Source organism: Falco rusticolus, chromosome 6 (assembly GCF_015220075.1).
Source record: "Falco rusticolus isolate bFalRus1 chromosome 6, bFalRus1.pri, whole genome shotgun sequence".
Classification (NCBI taxonomy): domain Eukaryota; kingdom Metazoa; phylum Chordata; class Aves; order Falconiformes; family Falconidae; genus Falco; species Falco rusticolus.
This window is the reverse complement of record NC_051192.1, coordinates 67579459-67605950: the sequence shown is the minus strand read 5'-3', so window position 1 is coordinate 67605950 and position 26492 is coordinate 67579459. Positions and strand designations below refer to the sequence as shown.

General features: G+C 37.5%; 1 long non-coding RNA gene across 1 annotated transcript in view; it reads left to right on the top strand.

Annotated features, from left to right (window-relative positions):
- Positions 1-3317: 3317 nt before the first annotated feature.
- The window catches only part of LOC119150425, a 55204-nt gene continuing 32029 nt past the window's right edge, over positions 3318-26492 (top strand). Inside the window, exons 1-4 of the long non-coding RNA XR_005105058.1 lie at positions 3318-3493; positions 17007-17049; positions 18906-18999; positions 22076-22180. This is a non-coding gene — a long non-coding RNA (uncharacterized LOC119150425). The remainder of the gene's footprint in view (positions 3494-17006; positions 17050-18905; positions 19000-22075; positions 22181-26492) is intronic.

The following is a 26492-nucleotide window of genomic DNA, read 5'->3' as shown; positions in this document are numbered from 1 at the left end:
TTTTAAGCTAAGCTAAGCAGCTCAACTATTTAATGGTTAAATTCTTTCAAAACTGTCAGATGCAAGCTGATATGTTATGCCATGGGTGCTCTATGCTGTAAGATAATCATTTAGAATTACAGAATCATAGAATGGTTTGGGTTGGAAGACGCCTTTAAACGTTATCTAGTCCAACACCCCCTGCAATAGGCTGGGACATCTTCAACTAGATCAGGTTGCTCAGAGCCCCATCCAACATGGCCTTGACCAGGCATGAGGCATCTACTGCCTCTTTGGGCAATCTGTTCCAGTGCTTCACCACCCTCATTGTAAAACATTTCTTCCTTATATCTAGTTTGAATCTACCCTCTCAGTTTAAAACCATTATCCCTTGTCCTATTGCAACAGGCCTTACTAAAATGTCTGTCCCCATTTTTCTTACAAGCGCCCTTATACTGAATATACACTGAACAACCCCAGCTCTTTCAGCCTGTCTTCACAGGGGAGGTGTTTCATCCCTCGGATAGTTTTTGTGACCCCTCCTCTGGACCCACTCCAACAGGTCCATGTCTTTATTGCACTGAGGACTGCAGAGGTCAATACAGTACTCCAGGTGGGGTCTCACGAGAGCACAGTAGAGGGGCAGGATCACCTCCCTCGACGTGCTGGCCACAATTCTTTTGATGTAGCCCAGGATACAGTTGACTTTCTGGGCTGTAAGCACACATTGCTGGCTCATATCTGGCTTTTCATTCACCTGCACCCCCAGTTCTTCTCCTCAGGGCTGCTCTCAATCTGTTCTCCACTGAGACTATATTTCTACTGGAGGCTGTCCCAATCCAGGTGCAGGACCTTGCACTTGGCCTTGTTGAACCTCATGAGGTTCGCATGGGCCTACTTCTCAAGCTTGTCAGGGTCCCTCTGGATGGCAACCTGCCTATCAGGTGTGTCAACTGAACCACTCAGCTTGGCGTCATCTGCAAATTTACTGAGGGTGCACTCAATCCTATTCTTTATGTCATTGATGAAGATATTTAACAATACTGGTCCTAGTATGGACTCCTGAGGAGTCTCCATCTGGAGATCCATTAAACTATTGACCACTACTGTTCTCCAGTTTAGCTCCTTAACTGTCTTTTTGGATGCTTCTGCATTCAGTGGGGCCTTAAATGTACCTGAAAAAATTAGCCTCCATCCTGGTTGTCACTTTCAACAAAGAGAATCATGATACATAATCATTAATTCCTTTCCTCCAATTCCTTTGTTTTTCTGTTTTGTTCAGATTCAGATCTCTTCCACAAGGTTTTTGTGTGATTCAAAAATTCAATATTCGTTTCTAATTCTAATACTTCTCCCAAAGGATTGTGGATAGCCCTTACCTGGTGTTGACACTGCTGATGTTCCTGGGCTAGAATGAATCATCTCCTGGGCACACTACAAAAAGAACTTCTTGCTGAAATACCTAGTACCACATTTATCTTCAAAAAAGACATTAACCTATTTAGAAGCAAAAGAGCTCTTCTGACTGGAAGGAGGATACCCAAGCCTGGACACCTAATCTATATGTTAAAAACTGTGATTCATGTAAACAGAGTGCTCATCAGACCTCATGCATGCACACAAGAAGAATGTGCATGTTTCCCTAGCGAGTCTTCAAGATGACACATGAAAATAATTGGACAAGTTTGGGTTGCTAAATGAACAAATACCTGGAGATACCAAAGCAAGGGTATTTCTGATGGATTTCTAGCTGAATTGTTTAACTTGCTCCTTTGGGCAAAGGAAAGCTAGAATTACTTTAGAGCTTGCACTGCTGCTATTCTATCAATATTTGCTTGCTTGACGTCTAGTACTGCCTTTCAAATTCCCTGTAATGTTGTATCTTGTATTTCGCCTGTCAGAATTTACACTGCTTTCTTTTAAATTTGAGTACCATCCTGCTGCTGCTCTTTGTGGAAAAGAGCTTCAGCTTTCATAAATTACCACACCTACAGAATGGAGCTGTGAGAGCTTTATAACTGAATATTCAAACACTTTAACCCTTCCAAAGCTGACATTTTTTTGCCATAAAGCACCGATTTTTCTATGTTTTTAAAGGCCTGAAAGTGTTCTTACACTTTGTAACCAGAGATATCTTTAAACTGCACCAATGGATACATTCCCAAAACACTCACAGAGGTCTCAGCAGATCAGATATTTGTCCCGATCACCATTGTGCCCCAGACATCTCCAGCTACAGCCATGCTCACGCTGTGTTAGAAACAGCTGTTTGATACGGGGTAAAGTAGAGACTGAAACCTCAAGCAAGCCAACATCAGGTGTAATCCCTGACTGCATACTTCATCTGTTGCTGCCATCAGAAAGCAAACAGAATTGCTAATTTTTACAGAAATTGAAAACTTGAATTTTATCAGTTGGACAGAAATTTCCATTTTGAATTAAAATGGAAATTATTTGAAATCAATAAAGAAGAGGAAAATTATTAAGATACTGGAAAGCTACAAAATAGAGTCTAATTTATGCAGATTACAGAGCTTTCGAAGTACAGAAATACTCCTTAATTCAAAGGAAACAGATGAACTGCTATCTAAAAATGGCAAAAAAACTGCCTTGACTTTCATGTTGGAAGGACATTTATTTTCTGCAGTTTTTGCAATGAGCTAAAATGAGCAATTTATTTTGTATTTATTTATCTTCAGACATGTTTCTATTTATGGCCACGTTGCACGCTCAATGGAGTCTTAAAATAGCAAGGCCGGGCTCACGGGCTGACTCAGTGGATCAGCATGTGGAGCAGGGCAAACGCAGCCGCTGCCCGCCGGGAGCAGGGCTGCATGGCAGCACGTGAACGTCGCTCCTTCCCGCTGGGTGTCTGTGGGCTTCTGCGGGAGCCGCTGGTCCTGTCCCCCCATCGCATTGCTGAAATAGCCACAGTTAATATTTGACATCCCTGTTGGTCTTATCAATTGAAAGGCTAAAAGCTAAGTAAATGTTGGTGGAAAATATTGTCTCTCAAATTTTGTGAGCATTGGGATCAACTTGAAGAACAACGATGGTTAAGAGTGAAATGTTTCCACTGCAACCTCCGGCAGCACACGCACCGTGCGGACTAGTCACAGTTTTCTCTGTTCAGTAACACTGGCCAAGTGCAGGGCCCCTGTGAGGAGTGACCGGGGCTGCCCTGGGCCGGGCACAGCCAGTTCCTGCAGGCTCCAGCCACCACAGCCAGGCCCCACGGCCTTGTGAGGTGGTGGGGCCTCCGGGTAAACCTGTTTATAAAAGGTCAAAATCCTGCCTTGCAGGATGTGAGAAAAAAACATGAGAGAAAGAGCCCTGTGAGCACCGAGGTGAGAGCAGAAGGAGGGGCAGGAGGTGCTCCAGGCACTGGAGCAGAGATTCCCCTGCAGCCGGTGGGAGACACCACAGTGGAGCAGGTATTTCCCAGCACCTGTGGACGACCACGGTGGAGCAGACATCCACATTGCAGCCCATGGAAGACCCTACACTGGGGCAGGTAGATATTTCCCAAAGGAACCACAGGCTATGGTGGAGCGGGTGTATCCTAAAAGACTGCAGCCCATGGAAAGACCTACGTTGTACCATCGAGACTGGGGAGGAGGCAGAGGAGTTGGGAATGAAGGAGTGAAGCTGAGCTGGGGAAGAAGGGGTAGATGGAGAGACAGTATTTTTTCGTTTTTCTTTTCCTTTTTTTTTTTTTTTCTCCCACTACCTAAATCTATTTTAATTGCCAAGAAATTAAACTAATTTTTCTTCAAGTTGAGTCTGTTTTGCCCATGATGGTTAAAGGTAAGTCATCTTCTCATCTTTATCTCAACCCACAAGCTTTTCCACCTTATTTTCCCACCAGTCCTGTTGAGGAAAGGGAGTGAGAGAGTGGCTGGGCAGTGGCCAGGCAGGCAGCCAACTTCAACCCACCACCGACATCTCTCATGAACACTAAATTAACTAATTTCTTTTTTAAAGAAATAAATTACTTTTTTTTTTTTCATTTGATGCATTTCTCAATTCTGAAAATAAAAGGCAATGTGTGATAGAAACTCGCATTCTAGGAGCTCATTGCTTGCTAATGGAGAGCAAAAGTTATTGCCGGAAGACTGTTAGATTTTTCTAGTCTAGCAACTTTGCATGTCATGTAAGTGCACTTGCAAACCAGTATCTGCCATCCTTTTTCACAGACTATGTGCAAGAAATTGTGTTGCCTGTTTGAGGCCAATCATTTTCTGATGAACAGGATAACTCAGTTCTAATGCCAACAAGACTTTAATTAGAATTTACGTAAGTTTGTCTTCTCCTTTTGTAAGGAGGTCTGTCAGGACTGTATAGTTATTTTGTAAAACCCAAAAGACTTTTTATACTTCTAAGCATATATTATGAATGCACTTTAACTTTAATTAGAAGATGGGTTGTTTTATACACTAGTTTCTTCTTAAGATGCTTTCTGGTAAGTATGGAGAGTGAAAATTCTCTGAGTACCTTCCTGTTCCACCTATTTCTCCATCGATTTTCAAAGCCAGATCCAAAGGGCCTGGCCAGGTAGCTTCATTTTAGAGAACATGGCATCAGGTGATTAAAACGATAGTGGCAGACTTGTCAAAGTAGCTTCAGGTGAATATTGACATGTTTCATCTGTGAATAAACACTCCAAAGTCTTATACGGTGAAGGTATGCATAACTCTATGCAAATAAATGAAATTAATTACATTCAATCAAATACCAGCTTCTAAATAGACCTTTCTTAAAAGGAATCTGGTTTTTTATGTTATGCTTCTAAGAAATTCTTCCTCAAAACCTAGACAAGACAGATTACTTATGAGCTAATATTGTATCTGCTGCCAAGAGTCTGAGATCCCATAGAAAATGGAAGAAATTAGTGCAGTTTTATTAAAAACAAGCAAACAATCAAACCTTAGCATTGCAATGGGAAGATATTGTAGCTCTCACAGCATTGTTTTTCTGTGCTCTGCTGTCCCCAAGGAAAGTACGTATTGAAATGGACGTCATTGGTACAGATGCTCAGCAGCTACTTCCGAATATAGTTAAGAATAGACTGTTCCGCAATATTTTTCTAAATGAATTACCAGGTGCATTTTTGATATAAGACAATGTTTTCTTACATTTCTATTTTCTTTTGGAAAACTGTCCAAATTGCTTTTTCTTTACCTGTTTTTATTAAGTTTTTATAACTTCTGTATATTTGATATCTTTCTTTTGTGATTAATGCTGTGGATTTGTAGTAACATATTATGTTGTTTAGTCTTCTGCTGAAAAAAAAGTGGTTTATCCCCTGACAGCAGAAGCTTCATCTGAATTCGCTCTGAAAATACATGGTGAATCTTTGGCATCAAACCATGTGTTGTGGTTAATTTATTCAGTTGGTCTTTTTTATTTTTATTTTATTTTATTTTATTTTATTTTTGCTTTTCTCATCACTACACAAGCTTTCTCTGTTCCAAGTTTTCATCTTTGTTAGTATTGTTATTTCCTTCTCTCTCTCATTAATTTATTGGGGAAAGTTTGAGTTTTTCTTATTTACTAACTTCAACATTAAATTACTGATTTATCGCAACTTTGTTATATATTTAAAAATAATCCAATACTCAGCCAGAAAAATATATGAATAATTCTTTACAGAGTAACACTCTTCTGCTGGAAGCATAACAAGAAATAAGTATCTCCCATACTGCCAGTTAAATGGTGAGGGATTAAGTTTATTGACAGGCAGGGAAATGCTGATTGTGGCTATACTGTTGTTGCTAGCTGAATTCTGTGCTATTTTAAGGAAAGTATTGATGTGAAAATTTTAATTATAGAATCGATAGTGAGAGATCAGTTTACTAGGACCTCATTCTTTGAATATCCATAATTTTCTAACCCTCCTCCCTCCATATCTTATGGTAACAATAAGTTAATAAACATGAACTGCAAGGGAGGAATATCTGCTTCCTTTCAGGTCAGCAAGAATATTATCCAATATTATATACCAAAATCTGGCTGACTGAGTACAGCGTAGGCATTAGAAAAGTTCCTGCTGTAAATTTAACATTGGCCATATCATTATTCACAAATATGAAACAAAAGGAAAAAGCATGAACCATCTGAACTGTGTATTTCAGTATCATCACACTGATTTTTTATATCAATATTTCCAGCACAGATCCATGAAAGAAAACTAAAGTTTATGCTGAATCTATCTTCTGTTAGGTGGAGAGTGAAAGTGACCTCTCAGAAACTCAGAATGGGAATATTGTTCAATGGTCTTATAGTGGTGTTACATTTGCCATAATTCAGTCAACTTTTAAAGAAGACATAATGACATAATGTTTAAAAGGATCAACAAGTGAAATAACTAGGAGGACCATTGCAATGCAGAAGATGGTAAAATAGGCAACCGGATTTGCTACTGGGATTTGATAATTTTCAGGAATTGTGTGTCTTTTGGATGTAGCAACAAGTGTCAGTATAGGTAAATACGAGATTAGATATACCTTGAAGAGAAGACATAGTCAAACATTATTAGATTATTTCACATACAGTCTGGAGTTAACTAGAAAATGGGTAATAGAAAGTTACCAGATAAGGTGCTGAAGTAAGTCTATTAGTGAGCAGATGGCTTGTGCTTCTGTGTGCACGTTTTGTAAATTGCTTAGATCCTTGTTTACAGTAAAGAAATTCATGAGAAATGAGAATCAGATTATCACAGTCACATAGCCACAACCACTAAAATTTACACAGAGCTGCTTTAGTTCTGGTTTTCCTATGATTTGTGTTGTAGTGGCAAATTGTATTACAGCACTTCTTGGCTGGACTTATTCACAGCTACTTTTCCAGGTTACTATAGGTCATATGTTTTCATGCACCTTTTTTAGCCATATATGAGACTGGGTTTGTGTCTTTTGTTTTAGGGAGAGTACGATAGCACTTTTTTTCTAAACAACTATATTGGTATATTAGTAAGCTTGTTTAGTTCTTTCTCTGGGTTTGTATCTTTATAGTTTATCCTTAGTCACATCTATATGAAGTTAATCTATGCTATATTTAGCATATTTATTTGTATGCAGACAGATATTTCCTTGAACAAACTGACCAGACGTTCTGAATGTGACATCAGATTAAAAATATTGCAGAGTGTTTTTGCTGAGGACTTGTTAAAGTTATGTTGTTAGAAATCACTGGTACGTGAAAGAAATATGCAGTCATTTCCCACTGGATTTGTTTCCATAGTGATGAGAAGGTTTTGATATTAGCAACTCTGTAGATATGTAAAATTTGGGTTTTGATCCAATTCCTAAAATCACCTTTTGGAATTAAGTTTTTGTGTTCTGCTGGTATCATTCTAACTATGTATAGCAACACAATCTATGACCATTTTTCTTTGAAGACTATGATGTGGGGATGAGAATTACCTTCATTAGTTTAGACACTTAAAATTAATTGTCTAAGTCTAAACTAGTCACTTTAAACTCCTTTTATATTCAATAGAAAAAACAATCTGCCACTTCCAGGGGAAGTTCTTATTATTATACAATAATATTCTATGCAAAGTTGCATAGAATGAATTTTACCCAACATCTGGGGCTTGTTTTCAGTGCTATGTTACTTTGAGGCGTTGTTTGTGTTGCCTGTTATCTGACATCTGGACACACGTAGGAACCTTTTGCTTGAAGTGGTACATTACACTTGAAACACACATGATTTTGTGTGGCTTGAACATTGTTTTGATGTGTGATCACTCTTGTTTAGCCTAAGCTATCTCAAGAAAGGTTAACCTGTGCATAGATAACTTCAGTAAAACACCGTGGAGAAAAAAATCCTAGGAATGTAACTGACTCACATCATTACTTTTCTATCATTGGAAGACTAACCTTGACAGCACCTCGGACCTGATCATGCTCTGCACCAGGCAATCAAAATATTTCTGAAGCCCAACTATAGGCTTCAGTGCAAATCAGTGAATAATGTCTTGGGAGTCAAGAAATGTTAAGCTACCATCTGATGATCTAAACACGTAGATGCTCAGATACTGGTCTGAGCCCCACTGGGCATATAGCAATGAGCCACAGTCTGAATTATTCCCAAATTCAGTTCAGTGTCTTATTCAGTATCTCACGCTCCCTATTCATGAACTGGGCTTGTTCAAAATCCAATGCATATGAAAAAATTGTAATGAGATGAGACTTTGAGACTAGGAAAATTGTGGCTTTGAGTATAATGTCTTGCTGGGAAGTGTGGTTAGATGAAAGACAACAGGTGTTACTATGAATTTATTTAATGTCACTGATGTTGAGGACTTTGGTTGGTTTTGCTGTTTAGGAGCACAGGCAAGAATGCTGAACATTTACTGGGTGCTTTTCCAAAGTTTCTTTCAGTCCAAACCATAAATAAGATGGCTTGTATTCCCTGTGCTGGAATTCCCTCCGGGTTTTCTGGGTACTTTGTACAAACGCTAACCTTTCACATCCAAGGATAACATTTCTGCAGTTTTTTCCCACAGAATTCAATCAGTAAATAAGTTCCATCTTTCTGATTTGTTATGCTAAACCCCTTGAAGTTGTAAGCCATTAAAATCTTTCCTAACAACTCAGTCATGGTAGGCATAAACTTATTTTCTTTAAGGACTCCCATGGTCTGATACTTATACTGCATTAGAATCTTTCCATATGTTTCTTCTTTGCCTTTGTTTGGTTTTTTATTTTTAATTTTTTTTTTTTAGAGATGTGTGAGCTCCTCAAGATTTTCAAAATATAGTTGATGCAAAATAAGATAAGTGTCATTCTCCACGGTGGAGAAAGCTGCTGGAAAAGTTGAATCTTCCTGATTAGCACTACCAAGTGCAGTGTGAAAGCTTTGGTCGCAGCCCCACATCTAAGCTAGGGTTGTTTCTGTAACTGTTTCTGGTTATCTCCATATGTGGGCACTGTTTTTTGTGCAATGTGAATACCAATGCATGGAGTTAACCAGGAACTGTCAGTCGGAAATGTCTCCATATATAGAAAATTATACAAATACATTGTTTTGCTGTTTCAGATTAATGGCTCTCTTAAAATCATGCTATAACTTCTTGGATCTTTCCCACATAAGCATGTTTGGCTTAGTTGCTTTTTGTACACAGTTTCCAAGAAGCTTCTGAAGAATCCACCCATGTTCTTCCCTTCCATAGTGACTCTGGTATTTAGAGTAAAACGTTTAATCTGCTTCATTTCCCATACAGTTTTGCAGAGGTATACTGAAAAACATGTATCCCATTATCCAATAACCCCACTTGTGTCTGAATAAAGGTAATATCTTTCTAACATGCAGGCTTCAGAACACATAGAACCTGTTTGGATAAAATTTTAAAAGGTAGAGGCTTCCAAGAGAAGTTACGAGAATGACCATTGAATTAAAATATGTGTCTCCTAGAAAAAGAATTTAAAATTTTGTCTCAGTTAAATTACTAAAGGCGATGATACAGCATAACTTGCCCTCAGGCATTTCTAAATAACTATACAAGCAGCAGAAATGTGGTTGTGGAGGGCATTCAAGTATAACATGGAGATAACAAGGACCAGAGGTGGCTCACAAAATTACAAGGTTTCAGATTAGAACTAAAGATGCTGTCTTTTCAGAAATGCAACTACCCATTAAAGTACCTTACTACATATGCTGAAAATGTTTCCTATCAAGAGTGGATCTTTTTCTAAAAAATAAGTACAACATAGGCACCCACCAGCAAACATAAAGGAATGATAAAGGGCAAATGCTCACATTAAAAATTCTGATTATTGTCCCAGCTTCTCCAGCCTGACCATAAAATGTTTTGGTGAAAGAAAGCCAAAGTCAAAGAACAAAGTGGAAGGAAACTACCCCTCTGTGTGGATTTAAGAGATACACTCCTGTGGGCAGAAGAGCAAAGGAGAAAAATTAAGTTGGAGCTCTGAACTGTGAAAGGCTTCTCAAGGCCATGACAAAATGATGATCATTTTGGGCTACGATAGGTATGTGGGCAGCTTGTTTGCTTTTGTTTTCTCTCTGGTATTTGTCCTTACTGCTACATAGACAGTGTTTTTGTTCAGACAAAGCTCTTTGGCAACTGTATGACAGGTCACAACCTCCTGAAAGGCACACAACATACATCTAAACTCTGTGGGATAAGAAGGGTAGCAAAACTTAAACTTACAAGGTACCTTAAATCCTTTTATGGTCTAGTGAAGGAATTCCAAGCACTCACCCCAACACAGTTTGATGTGAGCATCAAGCTTAATGATTATCTGAGTAACTGTGACAATGATTAGACAACCCTCTGGTTAATCAGTCATGACACGTGGCTATCATCTTTTCTTTAAGGAAATGGCTCAGCACCAGCTTTTTTATTTTGCCTTGTTGTCTGTGTGTTTTCAGCAATACCTTCTCTTCCATTCCAGGACCTCAGGTGTGACAGCCTATAGTGGAAATAGCCAATCAAACTTACAGTCTGAATAAGAATTATCCCGATTTCTTTTCTCTGGTAATCGTCAAACCTTCTTTTTCTTGACACATAGAACGAGACCACCTCCTTGATTTTTTTTCTTCTCTGAAGGACTAGTTTGTCAAATGGAAAGAATAACTCTATGTTATTTCTACCTCTTTCTTTTTTGTTTGGTTTTTCAGGTGGAGTTTTTCTTTGGTTTTAAATTTCTGGCCTTGCCCTTCATAACAGCAAGTTTTCAACAGCAGCTTTCCCAGAATACATCAAGTAACTTTCATTACCTACCAAGCTCTGGTCCCTGTTGTGACTATTAAAATCTGATTGATTGAAAATCTAGAATTAATTGATTTTAAACAAGGAGAATAGTTTTAGGGCCAAGTTGATTTTTTCCTTCTGTATCCAGCTGAAGTCCGCACAGAAGGCAGCATATGCCATGTATTTATATATACTTTGTTTATTTAGAAGATTTTGTGCTTCACAGCTGTTATAGTCAGTTCGTCATAGTACTGTACTTTGCCTGAACCTCAGTAGTGGAACGGATGGGCAGAAAAATGAATATTTGGCTCAAATGCACCCTGATGCAATGAAGATTGATAGCTTGTAGTTTCCAATTGGCCTTCTCTATCTGTAGATAAGGGAGGTGGCAAAGAATCCACCTGAGTGCATTGCATTGCATTTTGGTTTCTCAGTCTCAGTCCAAAATTCAGATATATTTTTTTCAGTTTGGAAGCTAAGCTGAGCAGGAAATGAAATTACTGCCAGGACATCCAGTTGTTCATACCATGGACTGGAGCAGCAAGAATGACATAAGGGAATTCCAGCAACTCATCTGTTTAATTGTGCGACTGGGACCCATTTGGCAACCAGTCTTAATCATTGCCCATACTCTTCCAGTCACACCAAGGAACTGCTCAGTTCAGTCTAATTCCTATAACATACATTCAGCAGGACATCCCATGTTAGGGTTTTCTTCCACCTGGCTACATATCCTATCATATTTCTGAAAAGTTCCATGGTGTGAAAGACCCAACATAGGTCCCACCAGATAAACAGTTATGTTCCTCCTAGTAAGCAGAGACAGTGTGATAATAAAAAGTCTGCTAATATATTGTGCAAATTATTTCCAGGTTTGTTCCATTTCCCAACACACAAGGTTTTATTTTTAATAATCCATTGAGAAATGGACAGGAAAAAGAAGAATTTCTTCATTGACCAAACATCACAGGCAGATACCTCATTTCTTCTCAAACGAAAAAAGAACGTCAAGCACACCACCACCACCACCACCACCCTCCCAAATTAACCAACCAACCAACCAAAACCCCCAAAACCCCCAACCTCCCCAAAATGTTTAGTTGAGCAGGATAGGGTGCAAGCAGAGGCAGAAGGAAGAGGAAGGTTAGTGAAAAGGTGAAGAGGGAATCCGAAGTGAAGGGAGCTGGTCAGGCATCTCTGTTGTGGCAAAACAAAAGGAAAGTTTAAAAAGAAAAAAATGGAGCTAGGTTACTGAGAAATGGGAAAGAAGATAAGGAAGGGAAGTGTCCACAGGCAAATAACGAAGCAAAAAATTAATCTAAGTATCGAGTCCTGTAAGGAATATTAGAGGACAAGAGGGAAAGAGCCAATAAGTAGGAAGGGCAAAAAGAAAAGTTTAAGGGGAAATGTAGAGGACAGTGAAGCAACATATTTCAGGAGCCCATGTTATATGTATTTTTGTCTGAGAGACAAAGGTGAATTTGAATGACTGAATAGATTCAGCAAAACTAGACCCAACATACAGGTGTGCTTAAAACATGAATCACCCTGGATAAATGAGTCAATGGCTCTTTTCTAGGTTGTTTATTGTCTGCAGACCAAAGAAGGTTAGAGGTAAATAAGGCACAGATGATTATTGTCACAGGCAGTTACCTGAAATGAAATCCACCTCCAAGCTACACTTGATCAAATGGCTCATTCTTAATATTTGTTCCAAGGTTAGCTTTCCTGTGGCAGATCAACCTGTGATGAGCCAGACAGGTACTCTTTGTTGTCAAGTACTGTTTGAATGTTTTCAACAAACACTTCTCAGATTTCTGTTTGCCATTGGGTATTTGTGCTGTGTGAACAATCAAGAAAATTAACATGTGTGAAGATATTATTTGTTGGTGGGATCTAACCTACCTAATTTAGGAACTTTATTTGTGCCTGTTTTTAAGTACCTAGGAAGCTAGTTGGGATTCCCCGCCAGTCGCAGGTGGAGGGCTTTGGGGATCTCCAGAAGGCAGTCCTGTGCACTTCAGTTTGATGACTACATGTTGACTCTTAAAGATTTATAATACTATCTGCATGGGATTTTCATGAAGCCTTGGCATCTCAGGGTGCCCAAATTCTGTTCACTTGGCATTACTATTCAAATAAAACCACATACATAAAAAAATAAAAATTAGATATTCAGGAGCTTCCACCTTGTTCTTTTTGAGATTTAGTCATTGTAGATGACATGGTTTCTGATGAGAGAGATTGTAAACTCATCTCCAAGCTATTTATTTCTAAAATGGATTTTGTTTGGGATATGCTTACAAATGAAGTGTATGTGGTTTTACTCTAGCAAGTCTTATAAAATAATGGATTTATCAACTTAAAGTAAAGGTATTTTAAAGCTTATTAGGGGAAAATATGTAAAAGCTGCATAGGTATAATTATTTTGGGGGAATACAGATAGATATTAAAATAACTGAGAATTTCTTCATTATTTTAACTGTCTATAAATCACCTCTAGGAGCATATCTCCTTCTTTATTTTAGAATACTTGCAAAAATATGAAGTGGAAGAAGCAAAAGCTGGGAAAAATGAGAAAAAAAAAGTTACTCAAAGAATGAAAAGGATACAAAAAATCTAAGAACAAACATAAAACTCTCTACTAACTTTACACAGATTCATGTTTCAGTTTTAGGTCTTCTGTACTGCTGAAGTCATTCAGTAGATATAAGATAAATAGATAATAAATGTATATACATTTAGAATTCTGATCAAGACCAGCATGGTTATACATGAGCAATTGAACTCTCCTCTCATTAGCCAGAAGGCTTCTGAATTTCATGCAGTGGCCGTCAGCCAGTGTGGCAGGACTGTTTAGGCCTGCCAAAGCTATAACCTGATGGCACTCTCTCACACAGCATAAAAATGCTGTGCAAAAAGTTGGAGAAGATTTTATTTTTTATAGCAATATGATAGCAAGTTATATTTCTCTTAGACATATGACATGCTTATGTATAGCACTGGGATTGAAGGCAGACTTATGTCTTAGAGCAGTACAGCTATCTTTTTCATTTCCCATGCAAACAGACAGAAAGCTGGCGTAGGGGAAAAAGTGTGCTGTAAAATTAATTCTAAAGGAACAAATAATTCCCTAAAAAGTCTGTATATAACAGCGCTCCATTTTAACATAGTTAAATTGCTTCAGTCTAAAACAAAGATAAAATTTTTACAGTTCTCATTGTCATTATCAAAACCCATAGGATGAAGTATAACTTAGCAAAATATTATGATTGCTGCATTTTTTATATAGTTACTTTAGAACTGCTGAGCCAATTAAAAAAAAAACCATCAGAAACTGTGTTTGCATATACCAGATTCCATTGTCACATGCACAGGGTAAAAAATAGGCAACTACTGAGCTATTAAGTTTGATAGCCATGCTACTGAGAACTGCTAGCTTTTGGAAGAGCATGTCAATTTATATATATATATATATATATACAGAAAAAATACAGATGTAGCAAAAGCACAGTGAGCATGATTAGTATGGATAATCTTTAAGCTTTTGTGGTGGGTTGATCACAGCTACCAGCCAAACCCCCACCCCTTGCTCACTCCTCTCTACAGGAGATAGGATGAAAATAGAAGGAAGACAAGAAGAGTCATAGATGAAGATAGTGATGTTTTGATAGAAAAAGCAAAATGTGTGTGGGCAAGCAAAACAAAAAGAGGAATTTGTTCACTGCTTCCTTTTGGCAGGTGTCCAGCCCCATCCTGGAAAGCAGGGTCTTTTGACCTGTAGCATTTACTTGGGAATACAAATGTCATAACCATGAGAAACACCCTTTTTCCTCCTTTCCCTGAGATTTTTATTGCTGAGTGTGACATCACTTGTTGTAGAATATCCCTTTGATCAGTTGTGGTCACCTGTGCCAGCTGTGTTTCCCTACAAACTCTTGCTCCTCTGATCTGTGGCTGTAATGGCCATGCTGCTAGAATGCTGGTAAATAGCCCAAAGTTCGTTTGCATGAAAGTATCTCTATCAGGAGTGTTCTGGTTTTCACAGTCTGTTATGACCCATGACTTGGATAGGTGCAGACTCCAAAAGAACGTATCTACTGCATTTACAGAGTGTTCTGTGAAGGTACTGTGGAAGAAAATATTCCAGTGGGGCCTTGAAAATAGCCTGCTCTCTTTAGGGCTATACAGGGCTAAAAGGGACTGCTTAGAGAGTGGTGGCTTTATGAAATTTGAACGATGCTTTACTTGTCCACATTATGACATGCTGCTTTCATTTTCATTAGGCTGAATAGCGTGTCTTTTGCCCTAAGGCGAAGTCCAGATTTCATAATTTTGAGAATAGATTGTCAGTTATTTGGGTATCTAGTATAATTTTAGAATATTGTGAGGTTTTGTCACATACACAGAGCACACAGAAACTGTCCCAAATCACAGAATATGGACCCCAATCTAGAGTGTTTCTAGTCATTTTGCTTCCAGTGTATGTTTTCATGATCAGTAGCACAGAGGGCTGAGCACTCTGAGTTCAGCAAAATCTGGGATATTACACAAGTTTCAGGCTTCAGTGATACAGTCTGGGATGGCAGCCATGGATACAGCTCTGGCAAAAGTATGAACTCTTATAAATGTTAATCATTGAGAGCAATTCAAAGCCTGACATGCAAGTTATTTCTTCTTTCCTCAGCCTAAGTTTCTGACTGAAAAATATATTTATTTAACAAAGTTGATCTAATCACCCCCTGGCTGTAATTGCCAGAATATAACTAACTAACTAAATATTGAAGGTGGCAAATACATCCTTGTCTTTCACACTTTTGCACGCTACCTGTGCTCTACAACTACTTAGATTTTAACTTCTTTCCTTGTGTTAAATAATTTCTCTTTTTTTCATTTTTTTTGTCATCAGTATAAGGCAGTATTTAGAGCCAAAACTATCAATAATAATAATTATACAGCACTTAAAAGTGAGGTTACTTTGCAGATGAGGAATGCAGCACATTATCCTGATGAAATTCTATGATGTTCTAATATTTCTTGACCAGTTGAAAGTAGACACAAACTTGAAAGGAGCCTTATGAGAGGAGATAGAAGAAAGTGGGAAAAGAAACAGTACAGGCAGCTGCACAGTCTGTGCAAGGGCTTTTATAAACCATTGCTGCTGTTTGGAAATCACTTTGATGTGAAATTGAATTAGGTAATCTGTCTCTCAGCTTACCTTTCCACCATGTCCTCATCTCACCCCTCCAATGATTTTTGATAAGTAAGTTACAAATGTGCAAGAAGCCTTTTAAAGCATTTAACTACTTGATCAAACCAAATTATGTCACTCTCACCCACTTTTTTTTTAGTTGTAAAAGAACTGAGAAAAGATGTATCTGTAAAATGAAATTCACTGCCTTGAAGCCTTGACTCCAGCCTGCATACCAGTCTTTTGTAGAGTTCTCTGAACATGACAGGAAACAGGAAAGGTGTAGCTGTGTTGCTGTCCCCAGTGAGATGCTGTGAGAAGAGACAGTGACACATTAACCTGCCTTTACTGCTTCTAGTTTTTGTGATCAGCTTTCCTTTCACTCTCATCTTCGCCTGTATCCACCTACCTCTGTCTTACAGTGAGGTTGCAGGCATCCATTTCATTTGGCCTTTTAATTATTTCAGGCTACTATCAAACAGTTTAGCCATATTTTATATTAAAAAGCAAATTTATGATCATATGCTAGCACCCAGCATATTATGATTTTGAAACAAATATGTGTGCATATGCTAATATAGACAAGAACTAATGGATAAACTAATGCATGTGAATATCAAATTAAATATAATCTAAATGTATAGAGTATCACTGAATTCTAAAACGCCCCAAAAAATAGTTAAATCTAAGGCATGCTTCTAGTAGTACCTTTAATTCTTAGGTTCTCTAGTATTTCTAATTGTTATCCATATTGGCATGTTTTATTGTGATATTGCATATTTTATCAAATGGATATTTGAACGTATGCAGTACATTATGTCTTGAGAGGTGGGTACATGGCTCATTCCAACAGGTCATTGGGATTTTAACTTGATAATGGTTGTCAGTGCTATGACATGCTGAACTGTAGTACCAAAGAACCTTGTCTGAACTAGACTCTTGTTTTGTTTTGTTTTTTCCTGGTGGAGCACACATAAAATACAAAAGGGGCTTGCAAACTCAGTGTAAGACAGAGGTAGGTGGATACAGGCAAAGATGGGAGTGAAAGGAAAGCTGATCACAAACCCTGCTGCTTTGCACATCAGGAACTTAACTGGATTTTTTGTTGTCTTGCAGATGTGAAAAATCAGCGGGAATCAAAGATGGTTCCTCAGACAAGGTAACATTAGGAGGAACTTTTTTCCTCCCTATGTCAACCAGCAAGACTAGAGCAAAGATAATTTTGTCAGTCCGTTTGTTTGCACGCCTCCTGTACACTGAATCAAGCATAAGGTTTTGTCTTTGTGGTCATAGCATTTTGCAGTCCTGTTCTCTCTTAACTGATCTATCTGCCACTTTCCCCCACTTCAACCCCACAACACCAGTCTCTCTCCTTAGCTTTTAAAACTGCCAAACACATACCACTGTGCTTTATTTTGTAATACTTCCATAGTCAGGATTAAATCCTTAAAAATAAATACAAAACTAATTCAGTTGTGTCATGGTTTAACCCCAGCCAGCAACTAAGCTGCTCACTCACTCCCTGCTCCCAGGTGGGATGGGGAGGAGAATTGGAAAAAAGGTAAAACTTGAGGGTTGAGACAAGAACAGTTTAATAATTGAGATACAGTAAAATATAATAACAACAACAACAACAATAGTAATAATAATAGTAACAGTTATAATGAAAAAGAGGAATAAAACCCAAGAGAAACAAATGATGGACAATACAGTTGCTCACCACCTGCTGACTGATGCCGAGCCACTCCCCAGGCAGCGATCAGCGGGGCCCAGCCAACTCCCCACAGTTTATATACTCAGCATGACGTTATGTGATACGGAGTATCCCTTTGGCTAGTTCAGGTCAGCTGTCCTGGCTACGCTCCTTCCTGGCTTCTTTTGCATCTGCTCGCTGGCAGAGCATGGGAAACCTGAAAAGTCCTTGACTTAGACTAAGCACTACTTAGCAACAACTAAAACATCCGTGTTACCAACATTATTCTCATTCTAAATCCAAAATGCAGCACTGTACCAGCCACTAGGAAGAAAATTAACTATCACATCTGAAACCGGGACAATTTCTCAATATCAGAAAGAAACTTTCAGGAACTGAGGTATGACCGCTTCAGAACTTGAGCAAGAATTAAGTGTATAAAAGAGAAAAGAAAATCTGCATTCTAGAGTTTTGATGAAGAGCAAATAGGTCCCAACCTGGATGTGCGATCTGGAAGAAAGTTATAAAAGCTGACTTTCAAATTACAGGCTTTTCAAATGGAAAGGATGAGTCCTTCTGAGAAAGAGCAAGTGTTATGGTTGAGGGTAACTGGAACATTGCAATTGTGTTTGAAATGCTAGACAGAATGAAAGCATTCCTTGCATACTCATTCTAACAATACACACTTTCCCCCAGTATTTTGCTAAGCTACGTCTTCTGCTCTCTCTGAAACTTCACAGTGAAAAAGTTAATTGGCTTCCTTGACAGTTCATTCAGTAAAATCACTATCACAATCTCCGCATTAAACTGCCTATTATTTTTTTTTTTATTTTTTTCTGCAATATAGGTTCAATTTTTGCTATAGAGTAATAGTAAAATTTTTGACAGGTGATTAGTAGGACTACTGGAAATTACATTCTTTATCTTGTAGAGGGAAACCAGTATATAAACATATCAGGCACAGTTTGTTTTCTGGTATGCTGGCCGGTCTTACTAACAATTCCAGAGTGGGTCTTTCTCTTGAATACTAAAATCTAGCAAGGCAGGAAAGTTGCATCCATCACTAACACCTCTCATAATGCAATTTATTACTAGATATTTTAGATCTTATGCATTAGACAGCAACTATTGTAGTCCTAAATTAACAACAAAAAATAGATATTTTTAAATAAACTGTGGATGAATTAAGCTTAACTAAAAAATAGTAGCTGAATAATGTCTTTGGTTTATCCAGTGCCACTCCTATGCAGAATGTTTTTGTTTCTTCCCCAGTTTTCTTGTGCATTTAATTCAAATGTCATTTTCTTGCTTTTGTCATTCAGTCTGTGGCTCCTTATTTGAGGCGCATCCATTGTACTCTGTGAAGATACCCATGACAGCTTATCCCATGGATAAGCCCTCAAAAACAAAAAAAAGGTAAGGCAAAAGGGGTCAATGTCTCTTCCTGTGTAATGTTTTATAAAGCAATGATCATTACATTAACATAGTTATTGATATAAATATATATATATATATAAGCGCTACTATCAGTGAAACATAGCTTCTGGAGAAGCACATATCCTTGGTTTGAAGATATCAGGAGAAAGCATGTACGATCCCTTTTTCCAGTTTATTTTCCTTTGGTAGGTATTCCCTTTCAACCAATTGGCTTTGATATCTCACTTTTTTTGCTTCATCCTAAAGTAAAGAACAATAAAAACTTTTACTTTTTATGCAGATGGTACATAACTCATCTAGAATCCTATTGGTTGCTAACATTAAAGTCTTTGGTATGGCCAGAATGGTAAGCTTGCAGAATCAATGCATAAGACTATTTGATTTTCAAAAATTATTATCGGTTTTCTTCAACATGTGCATATAAACCATTTGAAAATGACAGCATCTTCTGAAGATGTGCTAAATATTTCCTAAAATTGCATTTTTTAATTTGGGTGTCCATAAATGTTAATGCCCTTTGGAAACTCTGTGACTCATGATAGTGACTTGACTTCTGAGGCTATACCAATTCTTTTGTACAGACTTTGCTGTTTATAAAGTTCCAGCAGGCATGAATGAAAACAGTAGAATATAGCCAAGTTTATCATCTAAAGCAAAAATCATACTGATTTCTGCAAAGCTACTTCAAATTTATAGCACTACAAACTGGAGACCAACTGGAACAGATGGTAATAATTATTAATGGTAAATACATTTAATGAAAATAAAATAAAGAAGGTTGTGTGGCAACAAATACCTGAGGAAGTTAGGGATAGTAAATTTATTTCATTGTCTAAGTCTCTGCATGTTGAAGTACCAGTTTCCAGATGTATTATACATGTTTGTGGATTTTTTATGCTTTGTTCTTGATAGTAAAATGGAATTGAAAGTTGGAGCTGGACAGAAAATGATTTTCACATCCCCAAAGAATTATTTTTTTTATTATTTTCAAACATTTTTCCCAGACTAAACCAGGATGAAAAATTGGACTGTCAAATGTGTTTAAGAACTGAAATTAAAAGATAAAGAACAGATTTTATTTAAGAAACAATAAATAGAGTTTTCAAGGTTTTTTCAGCCTAGGAAACAAATGTATGGCTGGATATGATGAGAGCTGCTGAGGAGGCAGATAGGCAATTATTCATTGTTTCAAATGAAAAAAGTGTTGGGAGCATGAAATAAAGCTTGCAAGTGGCATAAAGTGCATAGCTATTCTTGAAATGCTCCATTATAAGATACTGTAGAAGCTGAAAGTTTGCCTATGTTCAAAAACAGGGATTATGTCCTAGAAGAAAAGTCATCCATGCTTATTAAATATTTGGTGGTCGCTGAGCAATAAATTCTTGCATTTCAGAATGTAGTCTGAAGAAGCAGAACTGTTTGCGTGTTCCTATACTCTCTCCTAAGGATTTGCTGTTCTATACCTTTAATCTGACTTAACACAGGCATATACTTTTGTATTTTTACATTTATCATATGTAAAATGCACAGGCACAGATGAACATTGAAATGAAATCAAATTGAATTGTTTCCTTCTGCTAATTTTGAAAAAAAAAAAATAAAATTGGGGGAGTCTTTGAAATATTTTTCTTAGTTGCTGTAAGTAAGGTTCTCTTAATCGGGGAAAAATAGTCTTTTTTTGAGAAAATACTGTAACAGAGAATTTCAGAATTTCAAAAACCAACTCAAAGGCTGGTAATGGAAATTTGTCAGAAGTTTCCCTCTCTGAAAAACTGTATCAATTTGGGTGAATTGGTGTTTCTAAGGAAAGAAATACTAACAAGGTTATTCTAAACCATTTCTTTGTTTAGATTCTGGATAAATTGTTAATCTTTTAGCAATTAATTTGAATTAAAAAAACATCTTGCTATAATGAAAGTATTCTGAAACTAATAATAGACATTGGCAGAGTACCTTGTCTTCAGGGCATTTTGTATATTAACATGAGCCATGCCATGCACCAGTGCTGTTAGATTACCCACGTAAGAAATCAGACCTATGAACATGCTGGATATTTCCTTATTTGGAGAAGGGAATGTACAGGACCCATACAATGATTAATAAAGCACATCCCTTCTATCTCCATAAAGTAAATTAGAGAAACTCCATAAACAGGGTGAGGAAATCAGCATCTTCTACATCAGACTTGACTAATGATAGGTTCTCTGCCCTTAGCAAAAGTTTGAGAACAAACTCGTACTAAGACATTTCAAACTCAACACATATACTCACATATAGGAAACATCTGTGTCCTTGTCTGCACATGCGTGTGTATGCATTATATATTTGAATACGTGAAAGAATATAATCTAGTCTTAAAATGGCAAGTAATTATGTCTGACACTGGTTCTGTAAAGTCAGTGGACTTGTCCTACACTCATTTCGATTCTATTTACCGCCAAACCCCCTAACTCCTTTAATGACTTATGAAATCACAGAACTACCCTGATGCTACCTGTGGAAAAAAGACAGTACAGATCATTTAATATTTATATTGTCTTTTTCTTTATTTTATTAACTTGATAGATTCACTGATAATGGAAGTATTGTTGCAACAGTATCTTTCAATTCAACTATTTAAATGTGTACCTAGTGGATTTGCTATTAACAAACTAAGAATAACATACATGTAACATATTGTAAAGCATTATGTTTTGAAATCTATCAGATAGATTCCAGTTTCACACTAGATGTGGAATCCCTGTTCAGTTTCTGATGGGAATATGTTCCCAAACCATTTTTATCACTCTCGCAACAAAACCTAAAATTACCAGAGGAATAGTATAGATAACGCAAAAGCCTGGGGAGCAGTAACAGTGAACTGAAAGTCACTGGGATGGTACTACTTGACTCACTCAGTCCTCTGAGACAAGCAAAAAATATGCCAACTATATTAAATCTTGCAAACCATATTAAATATGCTATATATTTTATCCGTATGTATAAAAAAGATGCATGTAATATAGTGAGACATATACATAGATGGTGAATTGCATCCTGACTTTGGTTTATGTAGGATGAACAGCAGAATGAAGTCTTCTGGGAACACTCTGGACAAACAGGCAAATGCAGCCGCTGAGTACGTAAATTGAGGAAATTGAGTAGGATAAAAAAAAAATCTGTAAGTAGTTTTTACTAATGCTGCCACTTCTGGAATAGAGGAATTTATTGAAATGGTGTGGTTATCTACAAATAGGCACTTCTAGGGTATTATTCATCTCATCTCAAATGTACAAAGTACCCAGTGAATCACAAATGAAAAGAGTCTCTTTTTCCCACTGACTATAACAACAGCTTAGTGTAACTACCTTGCAGAAAGCCATCTGGATTGTAATTTAAGAGAGCAAAATCTCACCCCCTCTGTCGTGTTTTGGGGTGTGTGGTCTGTACAGGCTGTTTATCCCTGAAGAGCGTTCATGGAAGAATGATTAGAAAACAAATAAGCTGATGTTATTTTGTAACACCGAAAGCACTCAATCTGTTTTACTTATAAAAAAGAAACACAAAGTGGGGGCAAATAATGTTTTAAATGTAGCAAGAAAAAATATAATTAATGCTGAAAGTCACAATTAAGAAATAAGATGTGGGTGGTTTTGACTACAAGGATGGCTTATTAAAAGAAAAATGCACAAACATTGTTGGTATCTGGGCATCTTTCAATGACATTGCATGATTTGGGGTATTTGAAGATATTCCTCACTTCAAACAAAAATTAATTTAAAGATGTTTTAAGAGTGCCATTGCTTCTTTTTGATAAGAGATTGTGTTGAATTTAAAGGTAACTCTTTCTGATATTATAATTCCTTAAATTTTGAATCAATCTATGAAACCAATGTAAATAGTACACAATTAGTCAATAATAGTGGAAGACAAGTGAGGAAAATCTTAACAGAAAGAACTTCTGTTTTCATGAGTCATTAGATATCATCAGTACCTGCTACGGTAAGTTTCTTCAGTAATTTCACTGCTTCCTAGACACAAAAAGTTTGATAGAGTCAGCTTCAAGGATGACCACCAAAGACTGTGCAACTGAGAGATGGTATAGATAGTGCCTGAGGTGTGAATGTAAGATTAAGGTACCTTTTATTCATACATCTGGTATCATAACATATAGGAATACCATCAGAGAATAGGCAACTGTTGGAAAACAGAATCTGACTTTAGAGACTAACCTTAAGTCATTGGTTTTGCATATTGAAAAAACTCTTCCATTATGCAGTGGAGTTGAACATGTTTTTTTAGTAAGCTTTTAATGCTGCAAAGCAACAGTATTCATCAAAAAAGTTGAGTAAGATACCCAGTAAATCACAATCCTGTCTTGGAGTTTATATTACGATTTACCAAAATTAGCTGAGATGCCTAAAGTGTTCCCCCTTTTTCTTCAGGACATCATAAGTTTCCAAGCCCTGGAGTGCATTCTCCCTAATTAGGTAGCTTTCCAAAAGTCACATATAATTTATAAGGATTTGGATAATCAGTCTGTCTTCAAAGCTGGCTGGTAGTTGCAGGGATATAATGCAGTGTTTAGAGAAAGCAGAGGAATCTCATCTTCTTCAAGGTGCAGGGGATTATATCTGGGTGGGGATTTACCAGGGGCCTACAGCTAAGAGGGCTACGACCTCTCCATTAGCAAGCGTGGAATAACACAAACGTGGCACTGCGTGAGGAAGCAGCAGTCCAACAGCACAACCCCTTCCTGCTCCCTCATCATCCCTGTAGCAAACAAAATCATGTCTTAGGCAGAAAACGAACCGTGGGCTTGGATAGCATTGATTATTTAGTGTATTAGCAGAGGGCAAAGTTTACATGCAGTATCAATTAGGAAATATTTGGCAATGAAAACAAGGCCAAAGGCCTTTTTGTTTTATGGCCAAATCCTGCTCACTTTCCTCACATGAACAGCTCTAATGAAGTCAGCTGGAGCTCAGTGATTTCACTCCAATCCTTAAATCTCTTGTAAGCTGTAGCTGAAATCTGAAAGTATTTTAAAAGGAAACTGTTAAACTCTGTGCCTAGTTACAGATTTTGCTGCTTCCTTTATCATCCTCTTCTCAGATCACCTCTATCCAAATGCTCCAAAAAAAGCCCTGTAGATATTTTCTTCTCATTCTTTTTCTTTAAATACTGTAATTCATATTTATTTCCCTTAATTCTGTTATAGGTTTCTTAGAAATTCAACACTGTAGTGATCAGAGCTGCTCTTTGAGCTTTCCCACAGTGTGGGAAGATTCAGAATTACTGAATGCTGTATCACACGTTAAAAGATAGATTTCCCTTTCTATAGGTTAAGTTGTACCAGCAAAAGCAGCGGTTTGTCAGAGTACTTTTCTAGGGAAAGGGTGCCGACGACTGGGGTGGGATAGACGAATTGTGTGACGTGTTAGTGCTGGGGTGCAAGTGCTCTTTGACCAGCAAATACCTTAATGCAAGGTAGTCATGGCTCAGGACTCCTTTGTTCTTTGTCTGCCTTTTGATTAATCAGCCCTCTGAGCAGCCGGGGTGTGAATCCCCACAGCAGGGCAGTGCCTGCCCCTGCCCCTGCCTCTGCCCCTGGGTAAGGACAGCTCTCCCGCTGCTACCCTGCTGCTGCCTCCTGTCTTTGCAGTCAGAGCATCCCCTTTCTTTTGTAACATGCACATCCAGCTTTACCAAAGAAAGAAGAGACCAGAGAAGATGACAATGCTGTTTCTCCCCCCTACTCAAAGAGTTAGCAAAACCTTGTCTTTGGCTATGATTGCTAATATTAATCAGAAATGCCAATACAAATTCAACCTTTCAGTTTGCTACTGATTTGGATGACTTTGAATGTATTAATTATTAGTAATTCCTAATCAATATGTTTGGTGATCATATATGATCCTGTTATTCAAATAAGAGAATAGTAATAACTAACTAGGAGCCTGCTTTTTTTTTTTTTTCTTTTTTGAAACAAAATGCAATCATGGCAAACTCTTTCATTGGCAAAAGCATTAGACTATTTTCTTGCAAAGAACTAAATTACTTGGAAACTGTTCAGACCTAACACCTTCCTAATACTTGGGTTGTCACGTAACAGTTTCCTGTGATTTCTTAAATTTCTCACATGAGCCTTTGGATTCACAGAAAAGTGAGCAATGGGACAAATTACTCATTTTATGAAAAGTAGAGGAAAAAAAATTTCTGATTAAGCCTCTTGTACCACGCTCTCGTGTTTTGTGTTTTCTGTTATATATAGAGATTGTGCAAAGCTTCAGTTGAGCTTTGGATATTAAATTCTGTGTGGTAAGGAGAGTAATATTTTACTAGAACACTAAGGATAGCACAAAAGGGTTCAAATGCTCCTTTTATTTACATTTGAAAAAGATCTTTCATTAAGTCTGAAATATTTTTGAGAAATAATTGAGCTAAAATACTGGTTTTGTTGAGGATTTTTCTTGCTCAAAATAAGTTAGAAAGAAATGAGAAGTTAATGCATAATAGAATTTCAAGCTTTCTTACAGCCAGGTGGCTTGATTTAGCTATGGGAGCAAAACTCCAAATCATGGAGAATAAGGATCTAAACACAACTAGGTATCCTGAATCCATGTTTTTAGGGAAATGGAACTTTTAAGTTATTTCTTTGAAATCTCATTTTCCTTCTGTATCAGAAATGAAACACTGCCAACTCCTTGCAGTTTTGAGGGATCAGGGCTGTTTCCCAGCTTCTCTAGAAGTCTGATCTCACACTGAAGTCAGAGGTACAAGCCTGTCTTTATAGACTCTGTCCACTACATCTCCACTAAATGTCTCCAATAAACACCCCTAATTTGAATCTTGTTACTGCTGTTTCTGAGTTCCTATCTACCAGCTGGACAACAACCTCAAAGTGAAGTCTTGAACAGGATCCTGTGCCCAGAGTCAGGGAATGGAGCAGCTGATGCTCCATGATGATTTGTCTGCATCCCATGTGGTGGCAGGAGTCATCTGTTTTATTTCATGTCTGCAAAGCAATAGAGAATTACAGTTTGGCTTGTCAGGCTATTTCGCTCTCTGAAGTCTTTGCACCTCTTGAACAAATAAATCTCATCCATTTTGTCTTATCAGCTCCTTTTCTTCCAAAGCATCACCATCTGATAAAAATGCTTTCTTAAATGTTATACATGTAGGCAGCATGGACTGTACATGTTCGGTTATTTGTTTATCTCAAAACTGATAGGTAGGCTTAAACTTATTTCTTAAACATTATTTCTATAGCTTTTGAAATTTGACTGCTGTGAATTCTGTCATTCTGGCAGTCTCTAAACTTTTACAAGGTATAAAACAACTCTGGGGTTTTTCATGGAGACAATAAAAACATTTCCAATCTGACAACAAAGTAATTATTTGGACAAAACTCCATTTTGTTGCATGTGTCTGTTATGCCTCCCAAAAATTCATTCTGATACTTGTTCCTCCTCATTTGCCTAAAATGGCTT